Source organism: Heptranchias perlo, chromosome 2 (genome assembly GCF_035084215.1).
Source record: "Heptranchias perlo isolate sHepPer1 chromosome 2, sHepPer1.hap1, whole genome shotgun sequence".
NCBI classification, from domain to species: Eukaryota; Metazoa; Chordata; class Chondrichthyes; order Hexanchiformes; family Hexanchidae; genus Heptranchias; species Heptranchias perlo.
This window is the reverse complement of record NC_090326.1, coordinates 4080627-4095279: the sequence shown is the minus strand read 5'-3', so window position 1 is coordinate 4095279 and position 14653 is coordinate 4080627.

Here is a 14653-nt window from a genome sequence, read left to right as displayed (position 1 = left end):
TATGGAATCTTCATTCTTCATTCGGACGTACTCCACACACTGCTGGACACAGTCCGAGTGGTACTCAGGGCGAGAAGGGTGGGCACTGCAAGGGAACACACTCTGGCTTCCAGCACAAACAGATCTAATTGATTGTTATTCACGGCTGCTAGATCCAAACAGTAAGGTGAACCTTCAGGATCAGGATCCTGCTAGCTTTTGATTGATGGCCTGGCTTTTGAGATGGAATGTCTATCAGATTCGGGTAGATTAGCAGTATGGTACTGACCGTGGTGGACACAGTACTTGTTTCCCAAACACACCTCTAACATGGAGCCACCCTCCTATCTTTACCAGGTATCACTGCTCAGGTTGGCATTCGTGGGTAATGCTCACTTTATCATAAGTGTCCTGGTCACTTATGATAACGTCCCTTTTAAACTCAACCCTTGTAAACTGCTCCCTTTTAAACTGCCCTCTTGGCAGCTGCTCCCTTGTAAACTGTCCCCTTGTAAAATGATCCCTTGCAAACCGCCCCTTTGTAAATGGATCCGTTGTAAACTGCTCCCTTATAAACTGGTCCCTTGTAAACTGATCCCTTGTAAATTGGTCCCTTGTAAACTGCCCACTTGTAACTTGATCCCTTGTATACTGCTCCCTTGTAAACTGCTCCCTTGTAAATTACCCCCTTGTAAACTGATCCCTTGTAAACTGTCCCCTTATAAACTGTTCCCTTGTAAACTGATCCCTTGTAAACTTTCCCCTTATAAACTGTTCCCTTGTAAACTGATCCCTTATAAACCGTTCCCTTGTCAACTGATCCCTTGTAAACTTTCCCCTTATAAACTGTTCCCTTGTAAACTGATCCCTTATAAACTGTTCCCTTGTCAACTGATCCCTTGTAAACTTTCCCCTTATAAATTGTTCCCTTGTAAACTGATCCCTTGTAAACTGATCCCTTATAAACTGTTCCCTTGTAAACTGATCCCTTGTAAACTGTTCCCTTGTAAACTATTCCCTTATAAACTGGCGCCTTAAAAACTGCCTCCTTGTAAAATGATGCCTTGTAAGCTGATCTCTTGTAAACAGATCCCTTGTAAACTGCGTCTTGTAAACTGTTCCCTTGTAAACTGTCCCCTTTTAAACTGCCCCGTTGTAAACTGCCTCCTTGTAAATTGCCCCCTTGTAAACTGATCACTCGTAAACTGCCCCATTGTAAATTGACCCTTTGTAAACTGATCCATTGTAAACTGATCCCTGTAAACTGATCCCTTTTAAACTGCTCTCTTTTAAACAGCCCCTTGTAAACTGATCCCTTGTAACCTGCTCTCGTGTAAACTGCCCCCTTGTAAACTGATCCCTTGTAACCTGCTCTCGTGTAAACTGCCCCCTTGTAAACTGCCCCCTTGTAAACTGATCCCTTGTAACCTGCTCTCGTGTAAACTGCCCCCTTGTAAACTACCACCTTGTAAGTTGATCTCTTTTAAGCGCCTCTTCATTCTTCAAATAACTCGTCACTTTCCACCCGCCAGCTTGTCTCTTGGGCCTTGTGGGAAGTGTTTGGTCCGTTTCTTTTCCTTGTCCTGATTTGCCTTTGGGTGCAGATTATTGAATATTTTCACGGCTGAGATGAATAGATTTTGGACTCTAGTGGAATCAAGCGATATGAGAATCGGGCGGGAAAGTGGAGTTGAGGTCGAAGCTGAGCCATGATCTGATTGAATGGTGAAGCAGGTTCGAGGGGCCATATGGCCTACTCCTGCTCCTATTTCTGATGTTCTTATGTTCTTATATCAACAAACTGAGTTTTGTGGTGTGCTAAAAGTTAACGTTGCTCGGGAGCCGGTGAGGGAGGGGAAAACCTGTGTCGTGCCCTGCAAAGTCAGGATGCTTATAAAATGTCTTGAAGAGGAGGTCACGTTATCAGTGATTTTCCCTTACATCGTGATAATTAGATTTACATTCTAGCCCATTCGTCCCGTCAATGTTTTGGAACTGGTGTTTCATCCAGTTACTGCTGGCTCAGTAACTGTATTCCAATCCACTGAGCACAGGACGGCCGAAAGGAATGGGATCAGATCCCAGTGAATTAAAGGAATGGGATCAGCTCCCAGTGAATTAAAGGAATGGGATCAGATCCCAGTGAATTAAAGGAATGGGATCAGATCCCAGTGAATTAAAGGAATGGGATCAGATCCAATGGATTAAATGCATGGGATCAGATCCCAGTGAATTAAAGGAATGGGATCAGCTCCCAGTGAATTAAAGGAATGGGATCAGATCCCAGTGAATTAAAGGAATGGGATCAGATCCCAGTGAATTAAAGGAATGGGATCAGATCCAATGGATTAAATGCATGGGATCAGATCCCAGTGAATTAAAGGAATGTGATCAGATCCCAGTGAATGAAAGGAATGGGATCAGATCCAATGGATTAAATGCATGGGATCAGATCCCAGTGAATTAAAGGAATGGGATCAGATCCCAGTGAATTAAAGGAATGGGATCAGCTCCCAGTGAATTAAAGGAATGGGATCAGATCCAATGGATTAAATGCATGGGATCAGATCCCAGTGAATTAAAGGAATGGGATCAGATCCAGTGGATTAAAGGCATGGGATCGGATCCCATGGAATTAAAGAAATGTGATTAGATCCCAATGAATTAAAGGAATGTGATCAGATCGCTGAGAATTAAAGCAATGTGATCAGATCGCAGAGAATTATGGAATGGGATCAGATCCCAGTGAATTAAAGGAATGTGATCAGATTCCAGAGAATTAAAGGAATGTGATCAGATCGCAGAAAATTATGGAATGGGATCAAAACCCAGTGAGTTAAAAACATGGGATCAGATCCCAGCGAATTAAAAGCATGGGATGAGATCGCAGCCAATTAGATGGTTGGAATCAGATCTCAGCAAATTAAATGAATGGGATCAGATTCCAGTAAATTAAAGGCATGGGATCATATCCCAGAGAATTAATTGAATGGGATCAAATCACATCGAATTAAAGGCATGGGATCAGATCCCAGCGAATTAAACGCATATTATCAGATCCCACCGAATTGAATGAATAGGATCAGACACAGTCCCCTCCCCCCACAATCAGACACAGTCCCCTCCCCCAAAAATCAGACACAGTCCCCTCCCCCCACAATCTGACACAGTCCCCTCCCCCAAAAATCAGACACAGTCCCCTCCCCCAAAATCTGACACAGTCCCCTCCCCCAAAAATCAGACACAGTCCCCTCCCCCAAAAATCAGACACAGTCCCCTCCCCCAAAAATCAGACACAGTCCCCTCCTCCAAAAATCAGACACAGTCCCCTCCCCCAAAAATCAGACACAGTCCCCTCCTCCAAAAATCAGACACAGTCCCCTCCTCCAAAAATCAGACACAGTCCCCTCCCCCAAAAATCAGACACAATCCCCTCCTCCAAAAATCAGACACAGTCCCCTCCCCCCAAAAATCAGACACAGTCCCCTCCTCCAAAAATCAGACACAGTCCCCTCCTCCAAAAATCTGACACAGTCCCCTCCCCCAAAAATCAGACACAGTCCCCTCCCCCAAAAATCTGACACAGTCCCCTCCCCCAAAAATCAGACACAGTCCCCTCCCCCAAAAATCAGACACAGTCCCCTCCCCCCAAAATCAGACACAGTCCCCTCCCCCAAAAATCAGACACAGTCTCCTCCCCCCAAAAATCAGACACAGTCCCCTCCTCCAAAAATCAGACACAGTCCCCTCCCCCAAAAATCAGACACAGTCCCCTCCTCCAAAAATCAGACACAGTCCCCTCCCCCAAAAATCAGACACAGTCCCCTCCCCCAAAAATCAGACACAGTCCCCTCCCCCAAAAATCAGACACAGTCCCCTCCTCCAAAAATCAGACACAGTCCCCTCCCCCAAAAATCAGACACAGTCCCCTCCTCCAAAAATCAGACACAGTCCCCTCCTCCAAAAATCTGACACAGTCCCCTCCCCCAAAAATCAGACACAGTCCCCTCCCCCAAAAATCAGACACAGTCCCCTCCCCCAAAAATCAGACACAGTCCCCTCCTCCAAAAATCAGACACAGTCCCCTCCCCCAAAAATCAGACACAGTCCCCTCCTCCAAAAATCAGACACAGTCCCCTCCCCCAAAAATCAGACACAGTCCCCTCCTCCAAAAATCAGACACAGTCCCCTCCCCCAAAAATCAGACACAGTCCCCTCCCCCAAAAATCAGACACAGTCCCCTCCCCCAAAAATCTGAAACAGTCCCCTCCTCCAACGTCTAACACAGTCACCTCCTCCAAAATCTGACACAGTCCCCTCCTCCTAAAATATGACACATTCCCATCCCACAAAATTTGACATAGTTCCCTCCCCCAAAAATCTGACACATTCCCCTCCCCCAAGATTAACTATTTAGATATCTGACATTTTAACAGCATTAGCTCGCCTGTCTACTGAACAGATCACAGAATAATTTCGCCTCGGACGTTGGAGCAAAACGGGCGATAGCGATTAGGCAGCCCTGTTTTGTGCTCGGTCCGATTTCCTTTTCCATTGACTGTTGCTTTTCCCGATGAGATGTTGAACCAGGGCCCCCTCTATCTGTTTCAGTGGACGGAACAGATCCGACAGCACTAAGGCGTGAAGAGTAGGAGAGTCCCCCGATGTTCCAATGAACATTTATCCCCCAACTTTCTGCTCGGGTGTGAAACTGGCGGTAGAAATCAGCGGATTCACAGAAGTTGTTCGATTTTCATTTCAATCATCAGAAACACCAGTTCTACGCCCAAGTGTTAAGTTTTTGTTTGTTCATTCTTGAGCTGTGGGCGTCGCTGGTAAGGCCACATTAATTGCTCACTTCAATTACCCTGAGAAGTTGCTGGTGGGCCTTCTTCAACGGTTGACGTCGCTGTTTCATACAACTGAATGGCTCACTCGGGCACTTCTGAGAGCAGGTAACCTAACAGTCGAACACATTGCTGAGGGATTGGAGGCATATATAGGTCAGACCGGGTAAAGACGGCTGGTTTCCTTCCCAAAAATCATTGATAAACCTGTTTTTAAATGAAACTGGGACAGTTTAATGGTCTGTAATATCACTTTTTAAAAGATCCAATTTCTTTTCAACTGAATTAGAATTCTCAAACTGCCATTTGAACTCAAGTTCGCTGGGTTATTAACACCGTTTCTGGATTATCAGTCCAGTAATATAATCACTACACTACCGTATCGTGATAGGTGGAATCTAGTCCATTAAATGGCCTGATATCTCATTGCAATTTGTTGGGATATGAGAGAGAATTGGTTGCCTGGTGTGCCTACATTACCACAGTTACTCAGCTCAAAAGTACATGAAAGGTGTTAGAAAATGCAAGTATTTTCTTTTCTTCTTCCGATTACTTGTTCAACCCACTATATATATATTATTGCTTCGTGTATAGTGATTATTATGACATGTCTGTGTTGTGATATTTGGCATTAAACCATAGTCGAGTCTCCCGCCCCCTCGATCGGTCAGTCTGTAGATCGGTTCATATTCCTTGTATGTGTTTGTTGTTCTAATCTGACCATTGCTCAGTACAATGGGTTATTGGGTCCCATCTCTTGATTTTTGACGTATGATGAAGACAGTGAGAAGTTTTGGTATTTTGTTATCCCAGAGTGGAGAGGGGAGAAAAACTGCTTATGATGGTGAACTTAAAATAAAACAGAAAATAATATAAATATACAGCAGATCCGTCAGGACCTGAAAAATAGTCTCATCACAAAAAGTTACATCATAAGCAACATGACCAGAAACATCAAACTATCTTCTTTCCACTCAAATGCTGACGAACCAGCTGTGTATTTAGACCATCTTCTGCTTATTTTTTAGGCCCAGAGTAGTTCAGACTGGAGGGCCTGACATGGGTCCTGCCCAATTGCTGCAGTATAATTTCCACTGGTTGAATAAACTTTCACAACGTTTTACTTTATGAGCGGGTGGGTGAATTTATCATTACAAGTTCTTCAATTTCACTCTCTCCAGTCCCCTTGTGTAGTTCCAGCTGTTTAAAAATTCACCCTTCAGTGTGTAAATGACAGGAATCTGTACCAAAGAAATTGTTTCAGCAACGATTGTTTTCTCATTTTGGGAAGGCAGGAAAGTATTGATAATTTACCCAGTTTCCATTGCAGCCCAGACTGAGCCCCACCCTGGGACCTTCCTGTCTGTGATTTTACCCAGATTCCCACTGCAGCCCAGACTGAGCCCCACCCTGGGACCTTACTGTCTGTGCGTTTACCCAGAGTCCCACTGCAGCCCAGACTGAGCCCCACCCTGGGACCTCACTGTCTGTGATTTTACCCAGATTCCCACTGCAGCCCAGACTGAGCCCCACCCTGGGACCTTCCTGTCTGTGATTTTACCCAGATTCCCACTGCAGCCCACACTGAGCCCCACCCTGGGACCTTACTGTCTGTGCGTTTACCCAGATTCCCACTGCAGCCCAGACTGAGCCCCACCCTGGGACCTCACTTTCTGTCCTTTTACCCAGATTCCCACTGCAGCCCAGACTGAGCCCCACCCTGGGACCTCACTGTCTGTGCGTTTACCCAGATTCCCACTGCAGCCCAGACTGAGCTCCACCCTGGGACCTCACTGTCTGTGCGTTTACCCAGATTCCAACTGCAACCCAGACTGAGCCCCACCCTGGGACCTTACTGTCTGTGCGTTTACCCAGATTCCCACTGCAGCCCAGACTGAGCCCCACCCTGGGACCTTACTGTCTGTGATTTTACCCAGATTCCCACTGCAGCCCAGACTGAGCCCCACCCTGGGACCTTACTGTCTGTGCGTTTACCCAGATTCCCACTGCAGCCCAGACTGAGCCCCACCCTGGGACCTTACTGTCTGTGATTTTACCCAGATTCCCACTGCAGCCCAGACTGAGCCCCAACCTGGGACCTCACTGTCTGTGCGTTTACCCAGATTCCCACTGCAGCCCAGACTGAGCCCCACCCTGGGACCTTACTGTCTGTGATTTTACCCAGATTCCCACTGCAGCCCAGACTGAGCCCCACCCTGGGACCTTACTGTCTGTGATTTTACCCAGATTCCCACTGCAGCCCAGACTGAGCCCCACCCTGGGACCTTACTGTCTGTGCGTTTACCCAGATTCCCACTGCAGCCCAGACTGAGCCCCACCCTGGGACCTTACTGTCTGTGATTTTACCCAGAGTCCCACTGCAGCCCAGACTGAGCCCCACCCTGGGACCTCACTGTCTGTGCGTTTACCCAGATTCCCACTGCAGCCCAGACTGAGCCCCACCCTGGGACCTCACTGTCTGTGCGTTTACCCAGATTCCCACTGCAGCCCAGACTGAGCCCCACCCTGGGACCTCACTGTCTGTGCGTTTACCCAGAGTCCCACTGCAGCCCAGACTGAGCCCCACCCTGGGACCTCACTGTCTGTGATTTTACCCAGATTCCCACTGCAGCCCAGACTGAGCCCCACCCTGGGACCTTACTGTCTGTGATTTTACCCAGATTCCCACTGCAGCCCAGACTGAGCCCCACCCTGGGACCTTACTGTCTGTGATTTTACCCAGATTCCCACTGCAGCCCAGACTGAGCCCCACCCTGGGACCTTACTGTCTGTGCGTTTACCCAGATTCCCACTGCAGCCCAGACTGAGCCCCACCCTGGGACCTTCCTGTCTGTGATTTTACCCAGATTCCCACTGCAGCCCAGACTGAGCCCCACCCTGGGACCTTACTGTCTGTGCGTTTACCCAGATTCCCACTGCAGCCCAGACTGAGCCCCACCCTGGGACCTTACTGTCTGTGCGTTTACCCAGATTCCCACTGCAGCCCAGACTGAGCCCCACCCTGGGACCTCACTGTCTGTGATTTTACCCAGATTCCCACTGCAGCCCAGACTGAGCCCCACCCTGGGACCTCACTGTCTGTGATTTTACCCAGATTCCCACTGCAGCCCAGACTGAGCCCCACCCTGGGACCTCACTGTCTGTGATTTTACCCAGATTCCCACTGCAGCCCAGACTGAGCCCCACCCTGGGACCTCACTGTCTGTGATTTTACCCAGATTCCCACTGCAGCCCAGACTGAGCCCCACCCTGGGACCTCACTGTCTGTGCGTTTACCCAGATTCCCACTGCAGCCCAGACTGAGCCCCACCCTGGGACCTCACTGTCTGTGATTTTACCCAGATTCCCACTGCAGCCCAGACTGAGCCCCACCCTGGGACCTTACTGTCTGTGATTTTACCCAGATTCCCACTGCAGCCCAGACTGAGCCCCACCCTGGGACCTCACTGTCTGTGATTTTACCCAGATTCCCACTGCAGCCCAGACTGAGCCCCACCCTGGGACCTCACTGTCTGTGCGTTTACCCAGTTCCCCATTGGGGACCATCCAGTCCCGGGTCACCGGCGGAATCAGCGCTGGGGGACCGGGTGACTGATCCTCGTGACACTGTCGCTGGGCCTCTGACGTCACAATGGGAGACGGCGCTCGCTCAGCTCGAGCCGGAAACCGTTAAAGGGCCGTTAGGATTTAAACCTGGAGCGGGGCCGGTTAAAGGGGAGGGACAGAGAATCGGCCAAAAATGTCCAGACAATGAGACCAATAATGTTTATAAACTGAAATGATCAAATTCCGCTCTCAATCCGGGTCTGGATTGCCACAGCGATTCCAGTTGTCTCCTGCCGTTTGATCCCTCGACAGCCTGAATCAGATTAAAGATTAAACAGGAAATAATCCGAATGCACATCAGTATAAGTAACAGGGAGACTCGAGCTAATATTTCAATCATAATTACAGACAAGTATCACCATAAAAGGGACTGAATCCCATTGATATTTTATTCATTACATTATGCATTAACACAAATACTCACCCGATCCACTCCAGACTCTCGCGGGTCAGTATGAGGGAGCGGAGAGCGGGGACAGGTCGGTCTGTGAAGGAGTTTAATCTCAGGGACAGAAACGTCAGTGACCGGTTTGTTCTGAGGCCAGAGACGAGATCAATTAGTACAAGAATCTGTGAAACCCACACGATCCAGTCTGGGGACCATGGAGAGAGAAATAACAGGAATCAGGGTAAATCCCCAGTGTTCATTAATAACAGTATTACTGATATTAATAAACACTACTTTACTTTTAGTAACATTGACACTAATAATGTACTGTGTTTGTTAATAACAATATTACTGATACTAATAATAATGTAGTGTTAGGCATCCAGTTATTAAAAACACAATCTCACACAGTCTGGTACTTACTGCAGTTTCTGTATTTTACAGTCCGGGTTCCTCAGAGCTGCAGACAGCAGTTTCACTCCTGAATCTCCCTGATTATTTTTATCCAAGAACAGAACCGTCAATGACCGGTTGGTATTCAGAGCGGAGGCGAGATCCTCTGCAAAAGATTCTGTGCGACCGTAATAATTCAGCCTGGGGATCACTGAGAGTGAAAGCGAGAGCGAGACATATAACGAGACAGAGAGAGAAATAACAGGAATCAGGATAAACCACCTGTGTTTATTAATAACACTGTCACTGATACTAATAATCATGTGCAGTGTTAATTAATAACACATTAATAGCATTATTACTGATAATAATAATGTGCAGTGTTTATTAACACTATTACTCATACTAATAATGTACAGTGTTTATTAATAACAGTATTACTGATACTAAAGGTGACATGAGGAAGAAGAACCAAGGGTGACATGAGGAAACACTTTTTTACACAGCGAGTGTTTAGGATCTGGAATGCACTGCCCGAGGGGGTGGTGGAGGCAGATTAAATCATGGCCTTCAAAGGGGAACTGGATAAGTACTTGGAGGTAAAAACAATTGCAGAGCTTCGGGGAAAGGGCGGGGGAGTGGGACTGGCTGGATTGCTCTTGCATAGAAACCGACGTGGACTCGCAAGCTGTATTTTGCTCTTTGTTACTGAATGTTTGGTGTTTCTGCTTCCCTCTCCGACACACGTTGACAGTCCGGTGGCTGAAGCTTGCCCCTAAACCTCAGCAAGAGGGTGGGATGCTCTGACATACAGACTGCTGTAGTTGGTGTCGGCCGACGTGCAAGAAACAGTGAGAAGGAGCCTCTTCAGTGGACGTATCTTGGGCAGTGAGAAAAACAGCAATAAATGTCATTTATTGCAATTAAATTATCAGACTCTTTCAGTGACCTGTATTTACTGATCCGATAATGATTGTCAAATCCCTACTTGTTCAGAGGATCTATTTTAGATACTCCGATCCTGTTATCCTTTGTCACAGTTGTGTAAAATCTGCTTCTTTCTGGTTTAACTGAAATGTTTGTTTTCTTTCATTACTGAGCAACAACACAATCCAAGTCTGTTCTATAATTTGCCGAACAGTTATAGATAAATAAACAGTTACCTCACACCCGGCATTTGTATAGTGCGGGTGCCAGTCACTGGAGCCTTTCACACAGAATGTCGCAGCTCTGTAGATCGAGCTGTTATATTATATCGCAGAATTCGATGACATGAGCCAGCACTGCACAGCCAATTGGGGTCAGTCTTAATGCTTTGTGTGGGTTCCAGTCTCCAAATACATTTTTTTCCACAGCTCCTACTGTGGCCCGTGTTAGTGCTTTATTCTGAGACTCAAACAGGTAGTGAAATGTGTTCAGGAGGTCCCTTTTACCAGTAAAACTCCCTGTATTTCCAATCTGCCTTCAACCATCTCCTTCAACAAGTCAGTAACTCGTCAGGTGGTTTGATGAAGAAATGGACCCAGAATCTCCTTCAGGTGCTGAGCTGACTGTGTGGAGAGGAGAGACCAGCAACAAAATGGAGAAATATCTCAAACCGCCTATCTTCCTTGCTGTGGGCTTCACTGAGGCGTTTCCGGTTGTCACCTGGATCTGGAGTCAGGAATTGTGGGAGGCCAGCTGCAAACTCTTGGATGGTGACATGCGGGAATGTGTACACCACGGTCTGGGCAGAATGATCTCTCTCCAAAAGTTCCATCATGAACCTAGACAGGAACTGGGAAGGTTGCAGTTTGTACTTGTACTCAAATCTTTATTTCTAAACACAATGTTCTTCTCGGAGACTCATGTGAAGGCCATCTCACCGATCTTCAGTAACACATTATGGGGGCTTTCAATCTCTCGGCCATGGTTTTACAGAATACTATAAATATAATAGGAATATAGTTGGGTGATGGTCTTTCTCTCCACTTTTCATGGCCACGGCCTCTTGCCAACATTTCATGTTCCACAAGTGTCCAACGTCGAACAATAGAAATGACCGTTAGCTCAACGAATCGATCAACCAGCTGGGAAATCAATGTTTCAGTTTGTTCCCGGAATGTTTCCTTGTGTTTCTGTTGAACATCTTCAATTAGAGTAGAAAAAAGTGGTTTTCAATGTCAGCTGTATTGAGATAAAACAACTTCTCAATATCATTGTACTATTTAGTAAAATGTTGCAAGACTTCATTAACAGGTTCATTAGAGGAGAGTGTGGGAAATGAAAACAACGTTAATGGAAACCTCGCTTGAAGGTAACCAATGGCTGTGAAAAGTTTCAAATCCTCACTTGATTCCAATATTTATTGAACATGGAGACATCTATGGAGGTGATATTTTCCCTCTGATGGTTATAGCTATCAGCCCTGCCTTGTATTGTAGACCTTTCTTTACAAATCCACCCATGATTCTGGTTATACAGCAGTAGAGGTTCTAGTGGATCGATCTTTGAAACCGTCAGTGGTGCTTACCTGCTGCAGAAATGGCAAATAGAGTGTTGGGTATCAGTGGGAGCAGGACAGACTGTGAATGGACAGAAGTTCGACCGTTACTCTATCAGGCCGAGGGCAGGTTATCTGGGGTAATGTGTGCAATGGGAGAGAGACAGACTGTGAATGGACAGAAGTTCCACTATTACTCTATCAGGCCTAGGGCAGGTTATCTGGGGTATTGTGTGCAACGGGAGAGGGACAGACTGTGAATGGACAGAAGTTCCACTATTACTCTATCAGGCCGAGGGCAGGTTATCTGGGGTATTGTGTGCAACGGGAGAGGGACAGACTGTGAATGTTATTGTATCAGGCCCAGGGCAGGTTATCTGGGGTGTTGTGCGCACTGGGAGGGGGACAGACTCTGAATGGACAGAATTTCCACTGTTATTGTAACAGGCATTGAACAGGTTACCTGGGGTATTGTGTCTAGTCGACTGAACAGGATGAATGATTTGACACAGAGGGAGATGAGAACAATGATTACATGTCAGGAATTAAGGCTGAGGAAAGCGCATAGGAGTTGGATTTGTTTTATTTGGGGAAGAGTCTCAATTATTGAAATATCCGAACGGAGTTCACAAAATTAATGCAGGAAAGACACTTGAGTGACCCCAATTAATTAATAACGGAGATAACTGAAATGGAGATGTCGGGATCAAGAAGGGAATTCAGAATAATAGAGCGGAAGTGTTAATTATTGACATGCGATTTGTGCCAAATTATGTTATTGGGTTCAGGAGCACGTATCAATCAGGAAATTTCTTAGAATTATTTATAAGGGAGCAAGCTTAGGAAGGGGAGAGCTTTTTGTAAAGCATGGTGTGCGATGTGCATCTCAGTAAATAAAAGCTTGTGAACAACAGACGACTTGGTTTCAGTATCCAATCCTTCACCGCCTGAATATTCTGATGTAGCAGGGGGTACCAGGGAAGGACACTAAAGGGGCAGTGTAAGTGGGGTGAAAAGATAATTTGAATGTGTTTCTGTCGATGCACTGAGAGGAGTAGTAGGTGGCGTCCTCTGGAACAGGGACAGGCTTATTTGGGATAGATGGGCTTTTCCTGTCCCTAAACATTCTCCTGTTGTATTGTGTTTTATAAAATGCGAAGAGTTTTTAAGTGGTTATACACAAACGGAAACTGGATGTATACTTTTATTTAACAACCCTGGCATAGACAGGCGTTTCTGCGGCCGCAACCGAGACTCCAGGATGGTGTGTTGCCTCCCTGGTGCAAGGATCAAGGATGTCTCGGAGCGGCTACAGAACATTTTGGAGGGGGAGGGCGAACAGCCAGCTGTCGTGGTGCATATAGGCACCAACGATATAGGTAAAAAAGGGGATGAGGTCCTAAAAGCAGAATATAGGGAGTTAGGAGGTAAATTAAAAAATAGGACCTCAAAGGTAGTAATCTCAGGATTGCTGCCAGTGCCACGTGCTAGTCAGAGTAGAAATAGGAGGATATTTCAAATGAATACGTGGCTAGAGGAATGGTGCAAGGGGGAGGGATTCAAATTCCTGGGACACTGGAAACGGTTCTGGGGGAGGTGGGACCAGTACAAACCGGATGGTCTGCACCTGGGCAGGGCCGGGACCGCTGTCCTAGGAGGAGTGTTTGCTAGTGCTGTTGGGGAGGGTTTAAACTAAAGTGGCAGGGGGTTGGGAACCTGAGCAGGGAGAGAGAGGAAAGCGTAACAGGAAGGGACAGAAGGTATGGAGTAATAGGTAAAGTGTTAAAAAAGGAAAAAGCAGGAACTAAGCGTCACAAAACAGATTTGAAAGTTCTTTATCTGAATGCACGTAGCATTCGTAATAAAATGGACGAGTTAACGGCACAAATAACTACGTATGGGTATGATCTTGTGGCCATTACAGAAACATGGCTGCAGGGTGACAACGACTGGGAATTAAATATGCCAGGGTATGTAACAATCAGGAAGGACAGGCAGGAAGGAAGGGGAGGTGGGGTGGCTATGTTAATAAAGGAAGGAATCACTGTAATACAGAGAAATGATATTGGGACAAAGCATCAAGATAATGAAACAGTTTGGGTGGAGATAAGGAATAAGAAGGGCAAAAAAACATTAGTGGGCGTAGTATATAGGCCTCCTAATCGTTGCAACTCTGCTGGAAGAAGTATTAATCAGGAGATAGTCGGGGCATGTAATAAGGGAACAGCCATAATTATGGGGGATTTTAATTATCATATTAACTGGACAAATCAAATTGGGCAGAGCAGCCTTGAGGACGAGTTCATTGAGTGCATCAGGGATGGATTTCTTGAGCAGTATGTAACTGATCCTACAAGGGGGCAGGCAACCTTGGACCTGGTCCTGTGTAATGAGTCAGGATTAATTAATAATGTCCTAGATAAGGATCCCCTTGGAACGAGCGACCACAACATGGTTGAATTCCATATCCAATTAGAGGGTGAGAAGGTTGATTCTCAAACAAGCGTACTGAGCTTGAATAAAGGAGACTATGATGGTATGAGAGCGGAATTGATTAAAGTGGACTGGGAAAATAGATTAAAGGGTAAGACGGTACATGAGCAGTGGTGTTCATTTAAGGAGTTATTTTACAACTTTCAAAATAAATATATTCCACTGAGGAAAAAAGGGTGTAAAAGAAATGACAGCCATCCGTGGCTAAGTAAAGAAATCAAGGATAGTATCCGACTAAAAACAAGGACATATAAGGTAGCCAAACTTAGTGGGAGGATAGAAGATTGGGAATTCTTCAAAAGACAGCAAAAAGTAACTAAAGGATTGATTAAGAAAGGGAAGTTAGATTATGAAAAGAAATTAGCAAAAAATATAAAAACAGATAGCAAGAGTTTCTATAGTTATATAAAAAGAAAAAGGGTGGCTAAGGCAAACATAGGTCCC